Source organism: Pseudophryne corroboree, chromosome 11 (assembly GCF_028390025.1).
Source record: "Pseudophryne corroboree isolate aPseCor3 chromosome 11, aPseCor3.hap2, whole genome shotgun sequence".
In the NCBI taxonomy this organism is placed as follows: Eukaryota; Metazoa; Chordata; class Amphibia; order Anura; family Myobatrachidae; genus Pseudophryne; species Pseudophryne corroboree.
The window spans coordinates 165916930-165936795 of record NC_086454.1 but is presented as its reverse complement, the minus strand read 5'-3'; the positions used below and the strand labels follow the sequence as shown (position 1 = coordinate 165936795).

Below are 19866 nucleotides of genomic sequence, written 5' to 3'. Positions count from 1 at the left end.
TACTGAAGTGCGCTCATCTTTTAAATGCAAAGAAAAGAAATTCAATACTTTATATATATTATTTCAAGTTTCTAATAAGCTCAGGGATGCAATAGGTATTATGTAGAATATTTGTCCAAACCCAATGATAATATATAAAAAGTAACCTATTTTTTAAAGGAGAAGATAGATACTAGAAACCTAAATGCCTAGGACCAATTTCAGTTGGAGCATCACCCCTTATGTTATCCTAGCATTGAATTGACAGTTTTTCTGTATTTCCATATTTGCATATCAGCCACTTACAATTGTTTCAAGCTTTATAACAGAGGACTGCCTTTTTTTATAGACCAAGGATGAAAGTCTCTTGTGAGTTAAGTCTGATAATGACATCACAATTTGTAAATTAAGCTATAGTATGATTACAGAGTGTAGACTGAATAAAAAGTGCTTTCCTATGGATTGAAGTTTGTATTTTCTTAAGCTTTGCATTCCAAAATGGGCTAGCATTCTTTATTTCCAATGGGCACATTAAGCTACTTCCCCAATATATATTTTTTTGTGTTAAAAGTTATTCATACACAACTTGGTAAAACATACTAAATTTAATACATAATGGATTACATCCTGGATTATCTTTTTCAACAATTTGTAAATTTACAATTAAAAATTGTGTATTAGGTTTTTTAGATTGATTTTGCTTAGATTTGCATATACTCCTTGTCTAAATTGTCTATTTTTATACTATTAGTAGATGCCTTAATCTTTGTTATTATCCTATCTAATATTTATTTTTATTTTGTAATGTGGAAAGAAACTGGAGCATTTTTATGATACCCATGCTTCAAGTGACTCTATGGCTTAAGCTTTTTTTTGAAAAATGAAATGCTATAAAAACAAAATCAGATCTGTGCTTTGAGGTACATTTGCCAGTTTTGTGTTTGCTTGCAGTAACATCTGTGGCCGGTTAGCTCAGTTGGTTAGAGCGTGGTGCTAATAACGCCAAGGTCACGGGTTCGATCCCCGTATGGGCCATTTGCTTTTCTTGATGGACAAGAATGGAATAAGCTCATCGGTGGAGTGCATGAATACTTGAAAACATCATAGACACATATATCACAAAATCTCTTCAAATACATATCAGAAGCCAGTGGGAGTGTCATCCTTTGGCTGATGAAGATTTTTCTCTACATGGCTCAGTGACTTTTGTCTCAAATCAAGCAATATGGCATAACTAAGATATGCAAGGGCAAATTAATCAGTTATTATATTGCTGCTCAAACATAGAGGGCACTAGGTGTTACTAGAAGAAGAAGAAGATATGTGCTCCCCTCTCATTATTGCACACTGAAGTAAAAAAAATGGAGAATTTCTAAAGACCAGAGCACAAGTAATGGATCTCTGCATTCTTATTGCATCTTTTCTTATTTCCAAATATTTGACATACTTCTGATTTGATAAGTTTAAAAATGAGTTTAAACAAAGGACACCACTGAAGATGATGGAATTTATATGAATTTTAAATGAAGATTTGCAATACTCATACATTGAATGAAAATGGAGCTTTGAACAAAAGGAAAATAAACAATGTTAGCTCCCACGAGATATGAACTCAGATTACTAGATTCAAAGTCCAGGGTGCTAACAATTACACCATGGAACCCTCACCTGAGCAATGGCATCTACTGAAGTGCGCTCATCTTTTAAATGCAAAGAAAAGAAATTCAATACTTTATATATATTATTTCAAGTTTCTAATAAGCTCAGGGATGCAATAGGTATTATGTAGAATATTTGTCCAAACCCAATGATAATATATAAAAAGTAACCTATTTTTTAAAGGAGAAGATAGATACTAGAAACCTAAATGCCTAGGACCAATTTCAGTTGGAGCATCACCCCTTATGTTATCCTAGCATTGAATTGACAGTTTTTCTGTATTTCCATATTTGCATATCAGCCACTTACAATTGTTTCAAGCTTTATAACAGAGGACTGCCTTTTTTATAGACCAAGGATGAAAGTCTCTTGTGAGTTAAGTCTGATAATGACATCACAATTTGTAAATTAAGCTATAGTATGATTACAGAGTGTAGACTGAATAAAAAGTGCTTTCCTATGGATTGAAGTTTGTATTTTCTTAAGCTTTGCATTCCAAAATGGGCTAGCATTCTTTATTTCCAATGGGCACATTAAGCTACTTCCCCAATATATATTTTTTTGTGTTAAAAGTTATTCATACACAACTTGGTAAAACATACTAAATTTAATACATAATGGATTACATCCTGGATTATCTTTTTCAACAATCTGTAAATTTACAATTAAAAATTGTGTATTAGATTTTTTAGATTGATTTTGCTTAGATTTGCATATACTCCTTGTCTAAATTGTCTATTTTTATACTATTAGTAGATGCCTTAATCTTTGTTATTATCCTATCTAATATTTATTTTTATTTTGTAATGTGGAAAGAAACTGGAGCATTTTTATGATACCCATGCTTCAAGTGACTCTATGGCTTAAGCTTTTTTTTGAAAAATGAAATGCTATAAAAACAAAATCAGATCTGTGCTTTGAGGTACATTTGCCAGTTTTGTGTTTGCTTGCAGTGATATCTGTGGCTGGTTAGCTCAGTTGGTTAGAGCGTGGTGCTAATAATGCCAAGGTCACGGGTTCGATCCCCGTATGGGCCATTTGCTTTTCTTGATGGACAAGAATGGAATAAGCTCATCGGTGGAGTGCATGAATACTTGAAAACATCATAGACACATATATCACAAAATCTCTTCAAATACATATCAGAAGCCAGTGGGAGTGTCATCCTTTGGCTGATGAAGATTTTTCTCTACATGGCTCAGTGACTTTTGTCTCAAATCAAGCAATATGGCATAACTAAGATATGCAAGGGCAAATTAATCAGTTATTATATTGCTGCTCAAACATAGAGGGCACTAGGTGTTACTAGAAGAAGAAGAAGATATGTGCTCCCCTCTCATTAGTGCACACTGAAGTAAAAAAAAATGGAGAATTTCCAAAGACCAGAGCACAAGTAATGGATCTCTGCATTCTTATTGCATCTTTTCTTATTTCCAAATATTTGACATACTTCTGATTTGCTAAGTTTAAAAATGAGTTTAAACAAAGGACACCACTGAAGATGATGGAATTTATATGAATTTTAAATGAAGATTTGCAATACTCATACATTGAATGAAAATGGAGCTTTGAACAAAAGGAAAATAAACAATGTTAGCTCCCACGAGATATGAACTCAGATTACTAGATTCAAAGTCCAAGGTGCTAACAATTACACCATGGAACCCTCACCTGAGCAATGGCATCTACTGAAGTGCACTCATCTTTTAAATGCAAAGAAAAGAAATTCAATACTTTATATATATTATTTCAAGTTTCTAATAAGCTCAGGGATGCAATAGGTATTATGTAGAATATTTGTCCAAACCCAATGATAATATATAAAAAGTAACCTATTTTTTAAAGGAGAAGATAGATACTAGAAACCTAAATGCCTAGGACCAATTTCAGTTGGAGCATCACCCCTTATGTTATCCTAGCATTGAATTGACAGTTTTTCTGTATTTCCATATTTGCATATCAGCCACTTACAATTGTTTCAAGCTTTATAACAGAGGACTGCCTTTTTTATAGACCAAGGATGAAAGTCTCTTGTGAGTTAAGTCTGATAATGACATCACAATTTGTAAATTAAGCTATAGTATGATTACAGAGTGTAGACTGAATAAAAAGTGCTTTCCTATGGATTGAAGTTTGTATTTTCTTAAGCTTTGCATTCCAAAATGGGCTAGCATTCTTTATTTCCAATGGGCACATTAAGCTACTTCCCCAATATATATTTTTTTGTGTTAAAAGTTATTCATACACAACTTGGTAAAACATACTAAATTTAATACATAATGGATTACATCCTGGATTATCTTTTCAACAATCTGTAAATTTACAATTAAAAATTGTGTATTAGATTTTTTAGATTGATTTTGCTTAGATTTGCATATACTCCTTGTCTAAATTGTCTATTTTTATACTATTAGTAGATGCCTTAATCTTTGTTATTATCCTATCTAATATTTATTTTTATTTTGTAATGTGGAAAGAAACTGGAGCATTTTTATGATACCCATGCTTCAAGTGACTCTATGGATTAAGCTTTTTTTGGAAAAATGAAATGCTATAAAAACAAAATATGATCTGTGCTTTGAGGTACATTTGCCAGTTTTGTGTTTGCTTGCAGTAACATCTGTGGCCGGTTAGCTCAGTTGGTTAGAGCGTGGTGCTAATAACGCCAAGGTCACGGGTTCGATCCCCGTATGGGCCATTTGCTTTTCTTGATGGACAAGAATGGAATAAGCTCATCGGTGGAGTGCATGAATACTTGAAAACATCATAGACACATATATCACAAAATCTCTTCAAATACATATCAGAAGCCAGTGGGAGTGTCATCCTTTGGCTGATGAAGATTTTTCTCTACATGGCTCAGTGACTTTTGTCTCAAATCAAGCATTATGGCATAACTAAGATATGCAAGGGCAAATTAATCAGTTATTATATTGCTGCTCAAACATAGAGGGCACTAGGTGTTACTAGAAGAAGAAGAAGATATGTGCTCCCCTCTCATTATTGCACACTGAAGTAAAAAAAATGGAGAATTTCTAAAGACCAGAGCACAAGTAATGGATCTCTGCATTCTTATTGCATCTTTTCTTATTTCCAAATATTTGACATACTTCTGATTTGATAAGTTTAAAAATGAGTTTAAACAAAGGACACCACTGAAGATGATGGAATTTATATGAATTTTAAATGAAGATTTGCAATACTCATACATTGAATGAAAATGGAGCTTTGAACAAAAGGAAAATAAACAATGTTAGCTCCCACGAGATATGAACTCAGATTACTAGATTCAAAGTCCAGGGTGCTAACAATTACACCATGGAACCCTCACCTGAGCAATGGCATCTACTGAAGTGCGCTCATCTTTTAAATGCAAAGAAAAGAAATTCAATACTTTATATATATTATTTCAAGTTTCTAATAAGCTCAGGGATGCAATAGGTATTATGTAGAATATTTGTCCAAACCCAATGATAATATATAAAAAGTAACCTATTTTTTAAAGGAGAAGATAGATACTAGAAACCTAAATGCCTAGGACCAATTTCAGTTGGAGCATCACCCCTTATGTTATCCTAGCATTGAATTGACAGTTTTTCTGTATTTCCATATTTGCATATCAGCCACTTACAATTGTTTCAAGCTTTATAACAGAGGACTGCCTTTTTTATAGACCAAGGATGAAAGTCTCTTGTGAGTTAAGTCTGATAATGACATCACAATTTGTAAATTAAGCTATAGTATGATTACAGAGTGTAGACTGAATAAAAAGTGCTTTCCTATGGATTGAAGTTTGTATTTTCTTAAGCTTTGCATTCCAAAATGGGCTAGCATTCTTTATTTCCAATGGGCACATTAAGCTACTTCCCCAATATATATTTTTTTGTGTTAAAAGTTATTCATACACAACTTGGTAAAACATACTAAATTTAATACATAATGGATTACATCCTGGATTATCTTTTTCAACAATTTGTAAATTTACAATTAAAAATTGTGTATTAGGTTTTTTAGATTGATTTTGCTTAGATTTGCATATACTCCTTGTCTAAATTGTCTATTTTTATACTATTAGTAGATGCCTTAATCTTTGTTATTATCCTATCTAATATTTATTTTTATTTTGTAATGTGGAAAGAAACTGGAGCATTTTTATGATACCCATGCTTCAAGTGACTCTATGGCTTAAGCTTTTTTTTGAAAAATGAAATGCTATAAAAACAAAATCAGATCTGTGCTTTGAGGTACATTTGCCAGTTTTGTGTTTGCTTGCAGTAACATCTGTGGCCGGTTAGCTCAGTTGGTTAGAGCGTGGTGCTAATAACGCCAAGGTCACGGGTTCGATCCCCGTATGGGCTATTTGCTTTTCTTGATGGACAAGAATGGAATAAGCTCATCGGTGGAGTGCATGAATACTTGAAAACATCATAGACACATATATCACAAAATCTCTTCAAATACATATCAGAAGCCAGTGGGAGTGTCATCCTTTGGCTGATGAAGATTTTTCTCTACATGGCTCAGTGACTTTTGTCTCAAATCAAGCAATATGGCATAACTAAGATATGCAAGGGCAAATTAATCAGTTATTATATTGCTGCTCAAACATAGAGGGCACTAGGTGTTACTAGAAGAAGAAGAAGATATGTGCTCCCCTCTCATTATTGCACACTGAAGTAAAAAAAATGGAGAATTTCTAAAGACCAGAGCACAAGTAATGGATCTCTGCATTCTTATTGCATCTTTTCTTATTTCCAAATATTTGACATACTTCTGATTTGATAAGTTTAAAAATGAGTTTAAACAAAGGACACCACTGAAGATGATGGAATTTATATGAATTTTAAATGAAGATTTGCAATACTCATACATTGAATGAAAATGGAGCTTTGAACAAAAGGAAAATAAACAATGTTAGCTCCCACGAGATATGAACTCAGATTACTAGATTCAAAGTCCAGGGTGCTAACAATTACACCATGGAACCCTCACCTGAGCAATGGCATCTACTGAAGTGCGCTCATCTTTTAAATGCAAAGAAAAGAAATTCAATACTTTATATATATTATTTCAAGTTTCTAATAAGCTCAGGGATGCAATAGGTATTATGTAGAATATTTGTCCAAACCCAATGATAATATATAAAAAGTAACCTATTTTTTAAAGGAGAAGATAGATACTAGAAACCTAAATGCCTAGGACCAATTTCAGTTGGAGCATCACCCCTTATGTTATCCTAGCATTGAATTGACAGTTTTTCTGTATTTCCATATTTGCATATCAGCCACTTACAATTGTTTCAAGCTTTATAACAGAGGACTGCCTTTTTTATAGACCAAGGATGAAAGTCTCTTGTGAGTTAAGTCTGATAATGACATCACAATTTGTAAATTAAGCTATAGTATGATTACAGAGTGTAGACTGAATAAAAAGTGCTTTCCTATGGATTGAAGTTTGTATTTTCTTAAGCTTTGCATTCCAAAATGGGCTAGCATTCTTTATTTCCAATGGGCACATTAAGCTACTTCCCCAATATATATTTTTTTGTGTTAAAAGTTATTCATACACAACTTGGTAAAACATATTAAATTTAATACATGATGGATTACATCCTGGATTATCTTTTTCAACAATCTGTAAATTTACAATTAAAAATTGTGTATTAGATTTTTTAGATTGATTTTGCTTAGATTTGCATATACTCCTTGTCTAAATTGTCTATTATTATACTATTAGTAGATGCCTTAATCTTTGTTATTATCCTATCTAATATTTATTTTTATTTTGTAATGTGGAAAGAAACTGGAGCATTTTTATGATACCCATGCTTCAAGTGACTCTATGGCTTAAGCTTTTTTTTGAAAAATGAAATGCTATAAAAACAAAATCAGATCTGTGCTTTGAGGTACATTTGCCAGTTTTGTGTTTGCTTGCAGTGATATCTGTGGCTGGTTAGCTCAGTTGGTTAGAGCGTGGTGCTAATAACGCCAAGGTCACGGGTTCGATCCCCGTATGGGCCATTTGCTTTTCTTGATGGACAAGAATGGAATAAGCTCATCGGTGGAGTGCATGAATACTTGAAAACATCATAGACACATATATCACAAAATCTCTTCAAATACATATCAGAAGCCAGTGGGAGTGTCATCCTTTGGCTGATGAAGATTTTTCTCTACATGGCTCAGTGACTTTTGTCTCAAATCAAGCAATATGGCATAACTAAGATATGCAAGGGCAAATTAATCAGTTATTATATTGCTGCTCAAACATAGAGGGCACTAGGTGTTACTAGAAGAAGAAGAAGATATGTGCTCCCCTCTCATTAGTGCACACTGAAGTAAAAAAAAATGGAGAATTTCCAAAGACCAGAGCACAAGTAATGGATCTCTGCATTCTTATTGCATCTTTTCTTATTTCCAAATATTTGACATACTTCTGATTTGCTAAGTTTAAAAATGAGTTTAAACAAAGGACACCACTGAAGATGATGGAATTTATATGAATTTTAAATGAAGATTTGCAATACTCATACATTGAATGAAAATGGAGCTTTGAACAAAAGGAAAATAAACAATGTTAGCTCCCACGAGATATGAACTCAGATTACTAGATTCAAAGTCCAAGGTGCTAACAATTACACCATGGAACCCTCACCTGAGCAATGGCATCTACTGAAGTGCACTCATCTTTTAAATGCAAAGAAAAGAAATTCAATACTTTATATATATTATTTCAAGTTTCTAATAAGCTCAGGGATGCAATAGGTATTATGTAGAATATTTGTCCAAACCCAATGATAATATATAAAAAGTAACCTATTTTTTAAAGGAGAAGATAGATACTAGAAACCTAAATGCCTAGGACCAATTTCAGTTGGAGCATCACCCCTTATGTTATCCTAGCATTGAATTGACAGTTTTTCTGTATTTCCATATTTGCATATCAGCCACTTACAATTGTTTCAAGCTTTATAACAGAGGACTGCCTTTTTTATAGACCAAGGATGAAAGTCTCTTGTGAGTTAAGTCTGATAATGACATCACAATTTGTAAATTAAGCTATAGTATGATTACAGAGTGTAGACTGAATAAAAAGTGCTTTCCTATGGATTGAAGTTTGTATTTTCTTAAGCTTTGCATTCCAAAATGGGCTAGCATTCTTTATTTCCAATGGGCACATTAAGCTACTTCCCCAATATATATTTTTTTGTGTTAAAAGTTATTCATACACAACTTGGTAAAACATACTAAATTTAATACATAATGGATTACATCCTGGATTATCTTTTTCAACAATCTGTAAATTTACAATTAAAAATTGTGTATTAGATTTTTTAGATTGATTTTGCTTAGATTTGCATATACTCCTTGTCTAAATTGTCTATTTTTATACTATTAGTAGATGCCTTAATCTTTGTTATTATCCTATCTAATATTTATTTTTATTTTGTAATGTGGAAAGAAACTGGAGCATTTTTATGATACCCATGCTTCAAGTGACTCTATGGATTAAGCTTTTTTTGGAAAAATGAAATGCTATAAAAACAAAATATGATCTGTGCTTTGAGGTACATTTGCCAGTTTTGTGTTTGCTTGCAGTGATATCTGTGGCTGGTTAGCTCAGTTGGTTAGAGCGTGGTGCTAATAACGCCAAGGTCACGGGTTTGATCCCGGTATGGGCTATTTGCTTTTCTTGATGGACAAGAATGGAATAAGCTCATCGGTGGAGTGCATGAATACTTGAAAACATCATAGACACATATATCACAAAATCTCTTCAAATACATATCAGAAGCCAGTGGGAGTGTCATCCTTTGGCTGATGAAGATTTTTCTCTACATGGCTCAGTGACATTTGTCTCAAATCAAGCAATATGGCATAACTAAGATATGCAAGGGCAAATTAATTAGTTATTATATTGCTGCTCAAACATAGAGGGCACTAGGTGTTACTAGAAGAAGAAGAAGAAGATATGTGCTCCCCTCTCATTAGTGCACACTGAAGTAAAAAAAAAATGGAGAATTTCTAAAGACCAGAGCACAAGTAATGGATCTCTGCATTCTTATTGCATCTTTTCTTATTTCCAAATATTTGACATACTTCTGATTTGATAAGTTTAAAAATGAGTTTAAACAAAGGACACCACTGAAGATGATGGAATTTATATGAATTTTAAATGAAGATTTGCAATACTCATACATTGAATGAAAATGGAGCTTTGAACAAAAGGAAAATAAACAATGTTAGCTCCCACGAGATATGAACTCAGATTACTAGATTCAAAGTCCAGGGTGCTAACAATTACACCATGGAACCCTCACCTGAGCAATGGCATCTACTGAAGTGCGCTCATCTTTTAAATGCAAAGAAAAGAAATTCAATACTTTATATATATTATTTCAAGTTTCTAATAAGCTCAGGGATGCAATAGGTATTATGTAGAATATTTGTCCAAACCCAATGATAATATATAAAAAGTAACCTATTTTTTAAAGGAGAAGATAGATACTAGAAACCTAAATGCCTAGGACCAATTTCAGTTGGAGCATCACCCCTTATGTTATCCTAGCATTGAATTGACAGTTTTTCTGTATTTCCATATTTGCATATCAGCCACTTACAATTGTTTCAAGCTTTATAACAGAGGACTGCCTTTTTTATAGACCAAGGATGAAAGTCTCTTGTGAGTTAAGTCTGATAATGACATCACAATTTGTAAATTAAGCTATAGTATGATTACAGAGTGTAGACTGAATAAAAAGTGCTTTCCTATGGATTGAAGTTTGTATTTTCTTAAGCTTTGCATTCCAAAATGGGCTAGCATTCTTTATTTCCAATGGGCACATTAAGCTACTTCCCCAATATAGATTTTTTTGTGTTAAAAGTTATTCATACACAACTTGGTAAAACATACTAAATTTAATACATAATGGATTACATCCTGGGATTATCTTTTTCAACAATCTGTAAATTTACAATTAAAAATTGTGTATTAGATTTTTTAGATTGATTTTGCTTAGATTTGCATATACTCCTTGTCTAAATTGTCTATTTTTATACTATTAGTAGATGCCTTAATCTTTGTTATTATCCTATCTAATATTTATTTTTATTTTGTAATGTGGAAAGAAACTGGAGCATTTTTATGATACCCATGCTTCAAGTGACTCTATGGCTTAGGCTTTTTTTTGAAAAATGAAATGCTATAAAAACAAAATATGATCTGTGCTTTGAGGTACATTTGCCAGTTTTGTGTTTGCTAGCAGTGATATCTGTGGCCGGTTAGCTCAGTTGGTTAGAGCGTGGTGCTAATATCGCCAAGGTCACGGGTTCGATCCCCGTGTGGGCCATTTGCTTTTCTTGATGGACAAGAATGGAATAAGATCATCGGTGGAGTGCATGAATACTTGAAAACATCATAGACACATATATCACAAAATCTCTTCAAATACATATCAGAAGCCAGTGGGAGTGTCATCCTTTGGCTGATGAGGATTTTTCTCTACATGGCTCAGTGACTTTTGTCTCAAATCAAGCAATATGGCATAACTAAGATATGCAAGGGCAAATTAATCAGTTATTATATTGCTGCTCAAATATAGAGGGCACTAGGTGTTACTAGAAGAAGAAGAAGATATGTGCTCCCCTCTCATTAGTGCACACTGAAGTAAAAAAAAATTGAGAATTTCTAAAGACCAGAGCACAAGTAATGGATCTCTGCATTCTTATTGCATCTTTTCTTATTTCCAAATATTTGACATAGTTCTGATTTGATAAGTTTAAAAATGGTTTAAACAAAGGACACCACTGAAGATGATGGAATTTATATGAATTTTAAATGAAGATTTGCAATACTCATACATTGAATGAAAATGGAGCTTTGAACAAAAGGAAAATAAACAATGTTAGCTCCCACGAGATATGAATTCAGATTACTAGATTCAAAGTCAAGGGTGCTAACAATTACACCATGGAACCATCACCTGAGCAATGGCATCTACTGAAGTGCGCTCATCTTTTAAATGCAAAGAAAAGAAATTCAATACTTTATATATATTATTTCAAGTTTCTAATAAGCTCAGGGATGCAATAGGTATTATGTAGAATATTTGTCCAAACCCAATGATAATATATAAAAAGTAACCTATTTTTTAAAGGAGAAGATAGATACTAGAAACCTAAATGCCTAGGACCAATTTCAGTTGGAGCATCACCCCTTATGTTATCCTAGCATTGAATTGACAGTTTTTCTGTATTTCCATATTTGCATATCAGCCACTTACAATTGTTTCAAGCTTTATAACAGAGGACTGCCTTTTTTATAGACCAAGGATGAAAGTCTCTTGTGAGTTAAGTCTGATAATGACATCACAATTTGTAAATTAAGCTATAGTATGATTACAGAGTGTAGACTGAATAAAAAGTGCTTTCCTATGGATTGAAGTTTGTATTTTCTTAAGCTTTGCATTCCAAAATGGGCTAGCATTCTTTATTTCCAATGGGCACATTAAGCTACTTCCCCAATATTTATTTTTTTGTGTTAAAAGTTATTCATACACAACTTGGTAAAACATACTAAATTTAATACATAATGGATTACATCCTGGGATTATCTTTTTCAACAATCTGTAAATTTACAATTAAAAATTGTGTATTAGATTTTTTAGATTGATTTTGCTTAGATTTGCATATACTCCTTGTCTAAATTGTCTATTTTTATACTATTAGTAGATGCCTTAATCTTTGTTATTATCCTATCTAATATTTATTTTTATTTTGTAATGTGGAAAGAAACTGGAGCATTTTTATGATACCCATGCTTCAAGTGACTCTATGGCTTAAGCTTTTTTTTGAAAAATGAAATGCTATAAAAACAAAATATGATCTGTGCTTTGAGGTACATTTGCCAGTTTTGTGTTTGCTCGCAGTGATATCTGTGGCCGGTTAGCTCAGTTGGTTAGAGCGTGGTGCTAATATCGGCAAGGTCACGGGTTCGATCCCCGTATGGGCCATTTGCTTTTCTTGATGGACAAGAATGGAATAAGATCATCGGTGGAGTGCATGAATACTTGAAAACATCATAGACACATATATCACAAAATCTCTTCAAATACATATCAGAAGCCAGTGGGAGTGTCATCCTTTGGCTGATGAGGATTTTTCTCTACATGGCTCAGTGACTTTTGTCTCAAATCAAGCAATATGGCATAACTAAGATATGCAAGGTCAAATTAATCAGTTATTATATTGCTGCTCAAATATAGAGGGCACTAGGTGTTACTAGAAGAAGAAGAAGATATGTGCTCCCCTCTCATTAGTGCACACTGAAGTTAAAAAAAATTGAGAATTTCTAAAGACCAGAGCACAAGTAATGGATCTCTGCATTCTTATTGCATCTTTTCTTATTTCCAAATATTTGACATACTTCTGATTTGATAAGTTTAAAAATGGTTTAAACAAAGGACACCACTGAAGATGATGGAATTTATATGAATTTTAAATGAAGATTTGCAATACTCATACATTGAATGAAAATGGAGCTTTGAACAATAGGAAAATAAACAATGTTAGCTCCCACGAGATATGAATTCAGATTACTAGATTCAAAGTCCAGGGTGCTAACAATTACATCATGGAACCCTCACCTGAGCAATGGCATCTACTGAAGTGCGCTCATCTTTTAAATGCAAAGAAAAGAAATTCAATACTTTATATATATTATTTCAAGTTTCTAATAAGCTCAGGGATGCAATAGGTATTATGTAGAATATTTGTCCAAACCCAATGATAATATATAAAAAGTAACCTATTTTTTAAAGGAGAAGATAGATACTAGAAACCTAAATGCCTAGGACCAATTTCAGTTGGAGCATCACCCCTTATGTTATCCTAGCATTGAATTGACAGTTTTTCTGTATTTCCATATTTGCATATCAGCCACTTACAATTGTTTCAAGCTTTATAACAGAGGACTGCCTTTTTTATAGACCAAGGATGAAAGTCTCTTGTGAGTTAAGTCTGATAATGACATCACAATTTGTAAATTAAGCTATAGTATGATTACAGAGTGTAGACTGAATAAAAAGTGCTTTCCTATGGATTGAAGTTTGTATTTTCTTAAGCTTTGCATTCCAAAATGGGCTAGCATTCTTTATTTCCAATGGGCACATTAAGCTACTTCCCCAATATATATTTTTTTGTGTTAAAAGTTATTCATACACAACTTGGTAAAACATACTAAATTTAATACATAATGGATTACATCCTGGGATTATCTTTTTCAACAATCTGTAAATTTACAATTAAAAATTGTGTATTAGATTTTTTAGATTGATTTTGCTTAGATTTGCTTATACTCCTTGTCTAAATTGTCTATTTTTATACTATTACTAGATGCCTTAATCTTTGTTATTATCCTATCTTATATTTATTTTTATTTTGTAATGTGGAAAGAAACTGGAGCATTTTTATGATATCCATGCTTCAAGTGACTCTATGGCTTAAGCTTTTTTTTGAAAAATGAAATGCTATAAAAACAAAATATGATCTGTGCTTTGAGGTACATTTGCCAGTTTTGTGTTGCTTGCAGTGATATCTGTGGCTGGTTAGCTCGGTTGGTTAGAGCGTGGTGCTAATAACGCCAAGATCACGGGTTCGATCCCCGTATGGGTCATTTGCTTTTCTTGATGGACAAGAATGGAATAAGCTCATCGGTGGAGTGCATGAATACTTGAAAACATCATAGACACATATATCACAAAATCTCTTCAAATACATATCAGAAGCCAGTGGGAGTGTCATCCTTTGGCTGATGAAGATTTTTCTCTACATGGCTCAGTGACTTTTGTCTCAAATCAAGCAATATGGCATAACTAAGATATGCAAGGGCAAATTAATTAGTTATTATATTGCTGCTCAAACATAGAGGGCACTAGGTGTTACTAGAAGAAGAAGAAGATATGTGCTCCCCTCTCATTAGTGCACACTGAAGTAAAAAAAATGGAGAATTTCTAAAGACCAGAGCACAAGTAATGGATCTCTGCATTCTTATTGCATCTTTTCTTATTTCCAAATATTTGACATACTTCTGATTTGATAAGTTTAAAAATGAGTTTAAACAAAGGACACCACTGAAGATGATGGAATTTATATGAATTGTAAATGAAGATTTGCAATACTCATACATTGAATGAAAATGGAGCTTTGAACAAAAGGAAAATAAACAATGTTAGCTCCCACGAGATATGAACTCAGATTACTAGATTCCAAGTCCAGGGTGCTAACAATTACATCATGGAACCCTCACCTGAGCAATGGCATCTACTGAAGTGCGCTCATCTTTTAAATGCAAAGAAAAGAAATTCAATACTTTATATATATTATTTCAAGTTTCTAATAAGCTCAGGGATGCAATAGGTATTATGTAGAATATTTGTCCAAACCCAATGATAATATATAAAAAGTAACCTATTTTTTAAAGGAGAAGATAGATACTAGAAACCTAAATGCCTAGGACCAATTTCAGTTGGAGCATCACCCCTTATGTTATCCTAGCATTGAATTGACAGTTTTTCTGTATTTCCATATTTGCATATCAGCCACTTACAATTGTTTCAAGCTTTATAACAGAGGACTGCCTTTTTTATAGACCAAGGATGAAAGTCTCTTGTGAGTTAAGTCTGATAATGACATCACAATTTGTAAATTAAGCTATAGTATGATTACAGAGTGTAGACTGAATAAAAAGTGCTTTCCTATGGATTGAAGTTTGTATTTTCTTAAGCTTTGCATTCCAAAATGGGCTAGCATTCTTTATTTCCAATGGGCACATTAAGCTACTTCCCCAATATATATTTTTTTGTGTTAAAAGTTATTCATACACAACTTGGTAAAACATACTAAATTTAATACATAATGGATTACATCCTGGGATTATCTTTTTCAACAATCTGTAAATTTACAATTAAAAATTGTGTATTAGATTTTTTAGATTGATTTTGCTTAGATTTGCATATACTCCTTGTCTAAATTGTCTATTTTTATACTATTACTAGATGCCTTAATCTTTGTTATTATCCTATCTTATATTTATTTTTATTTTATAATGTGGAAAGAAACTGGAGCATTTTTATGATACCCATGCTTCAAGTGACTCTATGGCTTAAGCTTTTTTTTGAAAAATGAAATGCTATAAAAACAAAATATGATCTGTGCTTTGAGGTACATTTGCCAGTTTTGTGTTTGCTCGCAGTGATATCTGTGGCCGGTTAGCTCAGTTGGTTAGAGCGTGGTGCTAATATCGCCAAGGTCACGGGTTCGATCCCCGTGTGGGCCATTTGCTTTTCTTGATGGACAAGAATGGAATAAGATCATCGGTGGAGTGCATGAATACTTGAAAACATCATAGACACATATATCACAAAATCTCTTCAAATACATATCAGAAGCCAGTGGGAGTGTCATCCTTTGGCTGATGAGGATTTTTCTCTACATGGCTCAGTGACTTTTGTCTCAAATCAAGCAATATGGCATAACTAAGATATGCAAGGGCAAATTAATCAGTTATTATATTGCTGCTCAAATATAGAGGGCACTAGGTGTTACTAGAAGAAGAAGAAGATATGTGCTCCCCTCTCATTAGTGCACACTGAAGTAAAAAAAAATTGAGAATTTCTAAAGACCAGAGCACAAGTAATGGATCTCTGCATTCTTATTGCATCTTTTCTTATTTCCAAATATTTGACATACTTCTGATTTGATAAGTTTAAAAATGGTTTAAACAAAGGACACCACTGAAGATGATGGAATTTATATGAATTTTAAATGAAGATTTGCAATACTCATACATTGAATGAAAATGGAGCTTTGAACAAAAGGAAAATAAACAATGTTAGCTCCCACGAGATATGAATTCAGATTACTAGATTCAAAGTCAAGGGTGCTAACAATTACACCATGGAACCATCACCTGAGCAATGGCATCTACTGAAGTGCGCTCATCTTTTAAATGCAAAGAAAAGAAATTCAATACTTTATATATATTATTTCAAGTTTCTAATAAGCTCAGGGATGCAATAGGTATTATGTAGAATATTTGTCCAAACCCAATGATAATATATAAAAAGTAACCTATTTTTTAAAGGAGAAGATAGATACTAGAAACCTAAATGCCTAGGACCAATTTCAGTTGGAGCATCACCCCTTATGTTATCCTAGCATTGAATTGACAGTTTTTCTGTATTTCCATATTTGCATATCAGCCACTTACAATTGTTTCAAGCTTTATAACAGAGGACTGCCTTTTTTATAGACCAAGGATGAAAGTCTCTTGTGAGTTAAGTCTGATAATGACATCACAATTTGTAAATTAAGCTATAGTATGATTACAGAGTGTAGACTGAATAAAAAGTGCTTTCCTATGGATTGAAGTTTGTATTTTCTTAAGCTTTGCATTCCAAAATGGGCTAGCATTCTTTATTTCCAATGGGCACATTAAGCTACTTCCCCAATATTTATTTTTTTGTGTTAAAAGTTATTCATACACAACTTGGTAAAACATACTAAATTTAATACATAATGGATTACATCCTGGGATTATCTTTTTCAACAATCTGTAAATTTACAATTAAAAATTGTGTATTAGATTTTTTAGATTGATTTTGCTTAGATTTGCATATACTCCTTGTCTAAATTGTCTATTTTTATACTATTAGTAGATGCCTTAATCTTTGTTATTATCCTATCTAATATTTATTTTTATTTTGTAATGTGGAAAGAAACTGGAGCATTTTTATGATACCCATGCTTCAAGTGACTCTATGGCTTAAGCTTTTTTTTGAAAAATGAAATGCTATAAAAACAAAATATGATCTGTGCTTTGAGGTACATTTGCCAGTTTTGTGTTTGCTCGCAGTGATATCTGTGGCCGGTTAGCTCAGTTGGTTAGAGCGTGGTGCTAATATCGCCAAGGTCACGGGTTCGATCCCCGTATGGGCCATTTGCTTTTCTTGATGGACAAGAATGGAATAAGATCATCGGTGGAGTGCATGAATACTTGAAAACATCATAGACACATATATCACAAAATCTCTTCAAATACATATCAGAAGCCAGTGGGAGTGTCATCCTTTGGCTGATGAGGATTTTTCTCTACATGGCTCAGTGACTTTTGTCTCAAATCAAGCAATATGGCATAACTAAGATATGCAAGGTCAAATTAATCAGTTATTATATTGCTGCTCAAATATAGAGGGCACTAGGTGTTACTAGAAGAAGAAGAAGATATGTGCTCCCCTCTCATTAGTGCACACTGAAGTTAAAAAAAATTGAGAATTTCTAAAGACCAGAGCACAAGTAATGGATCTCTGCATTCTTATTGCATCTTTTCTTATTTCCAAATATTTGACATACTTCTGATTTGATAAGTTTAAAAATGGTTTAAACAAAGGACACCACTGAAGATGATGGAATTTATATGAATTTTAAATGAAGATTTGCAATACTCATACATTGAATGAAAATGGAGCTTTGAACAATAGGAAAATAAACAATGTTAGCTCCCACGAGATATGAATTCAGATTACTAGATTCAAAGTCCAGGGTGCTAACAATTACATCATGGAACCCTCACCTGAGCAATGGCATCTACTGAAGTGCGCTCATCTTTTAAATGCAAAGAAAAGAAATTCAATACTTTATATATATTATTTCAAGTTTCTAATAAGCTCAGGGATGCAATAGGTATTATGTAGAATATTTGTCCAAACCCAATGATAATATATAAAAAGTAACCTATTTTTTAAAGGAGAAGATAGATACTAGAAACCTAAATGCCTAGGACCAATTTCAGTTGGAGCATCACCCCTTATGTTATCCTAGCATTGAATTGACAGTTTTTCTGTATTTCCATATTTGCATATCAGCCACTTACAATTGTTTCAAGCTTTATAACAGAGGACTGCCTTTTTTATAGACCAAGGATGAAAGTCTCTTGTGAGTTAAGTCTGATAATGACATCACAATTTGTAAATTAAGCTATAGTATGATTACAGAGTGTAGACTGAATAAAAAGTGCTTTCCTATGGATTGAAGTTTGTATTTTCTTAAGCTTTGCATTCCAAAATGGGCTAGCATTCTTTATTTCCAATGGGCACATTAAGCTACTTCCCCAATATATATTTTTTTGTGTTAAAAGTTATTCATACACAACTTGGTAAAACATACTAAATTTAATACATAATGGATTACATCCTGGGATTATCTTTTTCAACAATCTGTAAATTTACAATTAAAAATTGTGTATTAGATTTTTTAGATTGATTTTGCTTAGATTTGCTTATACTCCTTGTCTAAATTGTCTATTTTTATACTATTACTAGATGCCTTAATCTTTGTTATTATCCTATCTTATATTTATTTTTATTTTGTAATGTGGAAAGAAACTGGAGCATTTTTATGATATCCATGCTTCAAGTGACTCTATGGCTTAAGCTTTTTTTTGAAAAATGAAATGCTATAAAAACAAAATATGATCTGTGCTTTGAGGTACATTTGCCAGTTTTGTGTTGCTTGCAGTAATATTTGTGGCCGGTTAGCTCAGTTGGTTAGAGCGTGGTGCTAATAACGCAAAGGTCACGGGTTTGATCCCTGTATGGGTCATTTGCTTTTCTTGATGGACAAGAATGGAATAAGCTCATCGGTGGAGTGCATGAATACTTGAAAACATCATAGACACATATATCACAAAATCTCTTCAAATACATATCAGAATCCAGTGGGAGTGTCATCCTTTGGCTGATGAAGATTTTTCTCTACATGGCTCAGTGACTTTTGTCTCAAATCAAGCAATATGGCATAACTAAGATATGCAAGGGCAAATTAATTAGTTATTATATTGCTGCTCAAACATAGAGGGCACTAGGTGTTACTAGAAGAAGAAGAAGATATGTGCTCCCCTCTCATTAGTGCACACTGAAGTAAAAAAATGGAGAATTTCTAAAGACCAAAGCACAAGTAATGGATCTCTGCATTCTTATTGCATCTTTTCTTATTTCCAAATATTTGACATACTTCTGATTTGATAAGTTTAAAAATGAGTTTAAACAAAGGACACCACTGAAGATGATGGAATTTATATGAATTTTAAATGAAGATTTGCAATACTCATACATTGAATGAAAATGGAGCTTTGAACAATAGGAAAATAAACAATGTTAGCTCCCACGAGATA

General features: G+C 32.8%; 12 non-coding genes across 12 annotated transcripts; all 12 read left to right on the top strand.

The window, feature by feature from the left end:
• The first annotated feature begins 940 nt into the window (after positions 1–940).
• Positions 941–1014, top strand: TRNAI-AAU (transfer RNA isoleucine (anticodon AAU)). The gene has a single exon. It is a non-coding gene; the product is annotated as a tRNA-Ile (tRNA).
• A 1587-nt stretch (positions 1015–2601) lies between these two features.
• On the top strand, positions 2602–2675 carry TRNAI-AAU (transfer RNA isoleucine (anticodon AAU)). Its single transcript has one exon. It is a non-coding gene; the product is annotated as a tRNA-Ile (tRNA).
• Positions 2676–4262: 1587 nt separating this feature from the next.
• On the top strand, positions 4263–4336 carry TRNAI-AAU (transfer RNA isoleucine (anticodon AAU)). The gene has a single exon. It is a non-coding gene; the product is annotated as a tRNA-Ile (tRNA).
• Positions 4337–5923: 1587 nt separating this feature from the next.
• On the top strand, positions 5924–5997 carry TRNAI-AAU (transfer RNA isoleucine (anticodon AAU)). Its single transcript has one exon. It is a non-coding gene; the product is annotated as a tRNA-Ile (tRNA).
• Positions 5998–7584: 1587 nt separating this feature from the next.
• Positions 7585–7658, top strand: TRNAI-AAU (transfer RNA isoleucine (anticodon AAU)). The gene has a single exon. It is a non-coding gene; the product is annotated as a tRNA-Ile (tRNA).
• Positions 7659–9246: 1588 nt separating this feature from the next.
• On the top strand, positions 9247–9320 carry TRNAI-AAU (transfer RNA isoleucine (anticodon AAU)). Its single transcript has one exon. It is a non-coding gene; the product is annotated as a tRNA-Ile (tRNA).
• Positions 9321–10913: 1593 nt separating this feature from the next.
• On the top strand, positions 10914–10987 carry TRNAI-AAU (transfer RNA isoleucine (anticodon AAU)). Its single transcript has one exon. It is a non-coding gene; the product is annotated as a tRNA-Ile (tRNA).
• A 1588-nt stretch (positions 10988–12575) lies between these two features.
• TRNAI-AAU (transfer RNA isoleucine (anticodon AAU)) lies at positions 12576–12649 on the top strand. Its single transcript has one exon. It is a non-coding gene; the product is annotated as a tRNA-Ile (tRNA).
• A 1587-nt stretch (positions 12650–14236) lies between these two features.
• TRNAI-AAU (transfer RNA isoleucine (anticodon AAU)) lies at positions 14237–14310 on the top strand. Its single transcript has one exon. It is a non-coding gene; the product is annotated as a tRNA-Ile (tRNA).
• A 1588-nt stretch (positions 14311–15898) lies between these two features.
• Positions 15899–15972, top strand: TRNAI-AAU (transfer RNA isoleucine (anticodon AAU)). The gene has a single exon. It is a non-coding gene; the product is annotated as a tRNA-Ile (tRNA).
• A 1588-nt stretch (positions 15973–17560) lies between these two features.
• On the top strand, positions 17561–17634 carry TRNAI-AAU (transfer RNA isoleucine (anticodon AAU)). The gene has a single exon. It is a non-coding gene; the product is annotated as a tRNA-Ile (tRNA).
• Positions 17635–19221: 1587 nt separating this feature from the next.
• Positions 19222–19295, top strand: TRNAI-AAU (transfer RNA isoleucine (anticodon AAU)). The gene has a single exon. It is a non-coding gene; the product is annotated as a tRNA-Ile (tRNA).
• Positions 19296–19866: the final 571 nt, after the last annotated feature.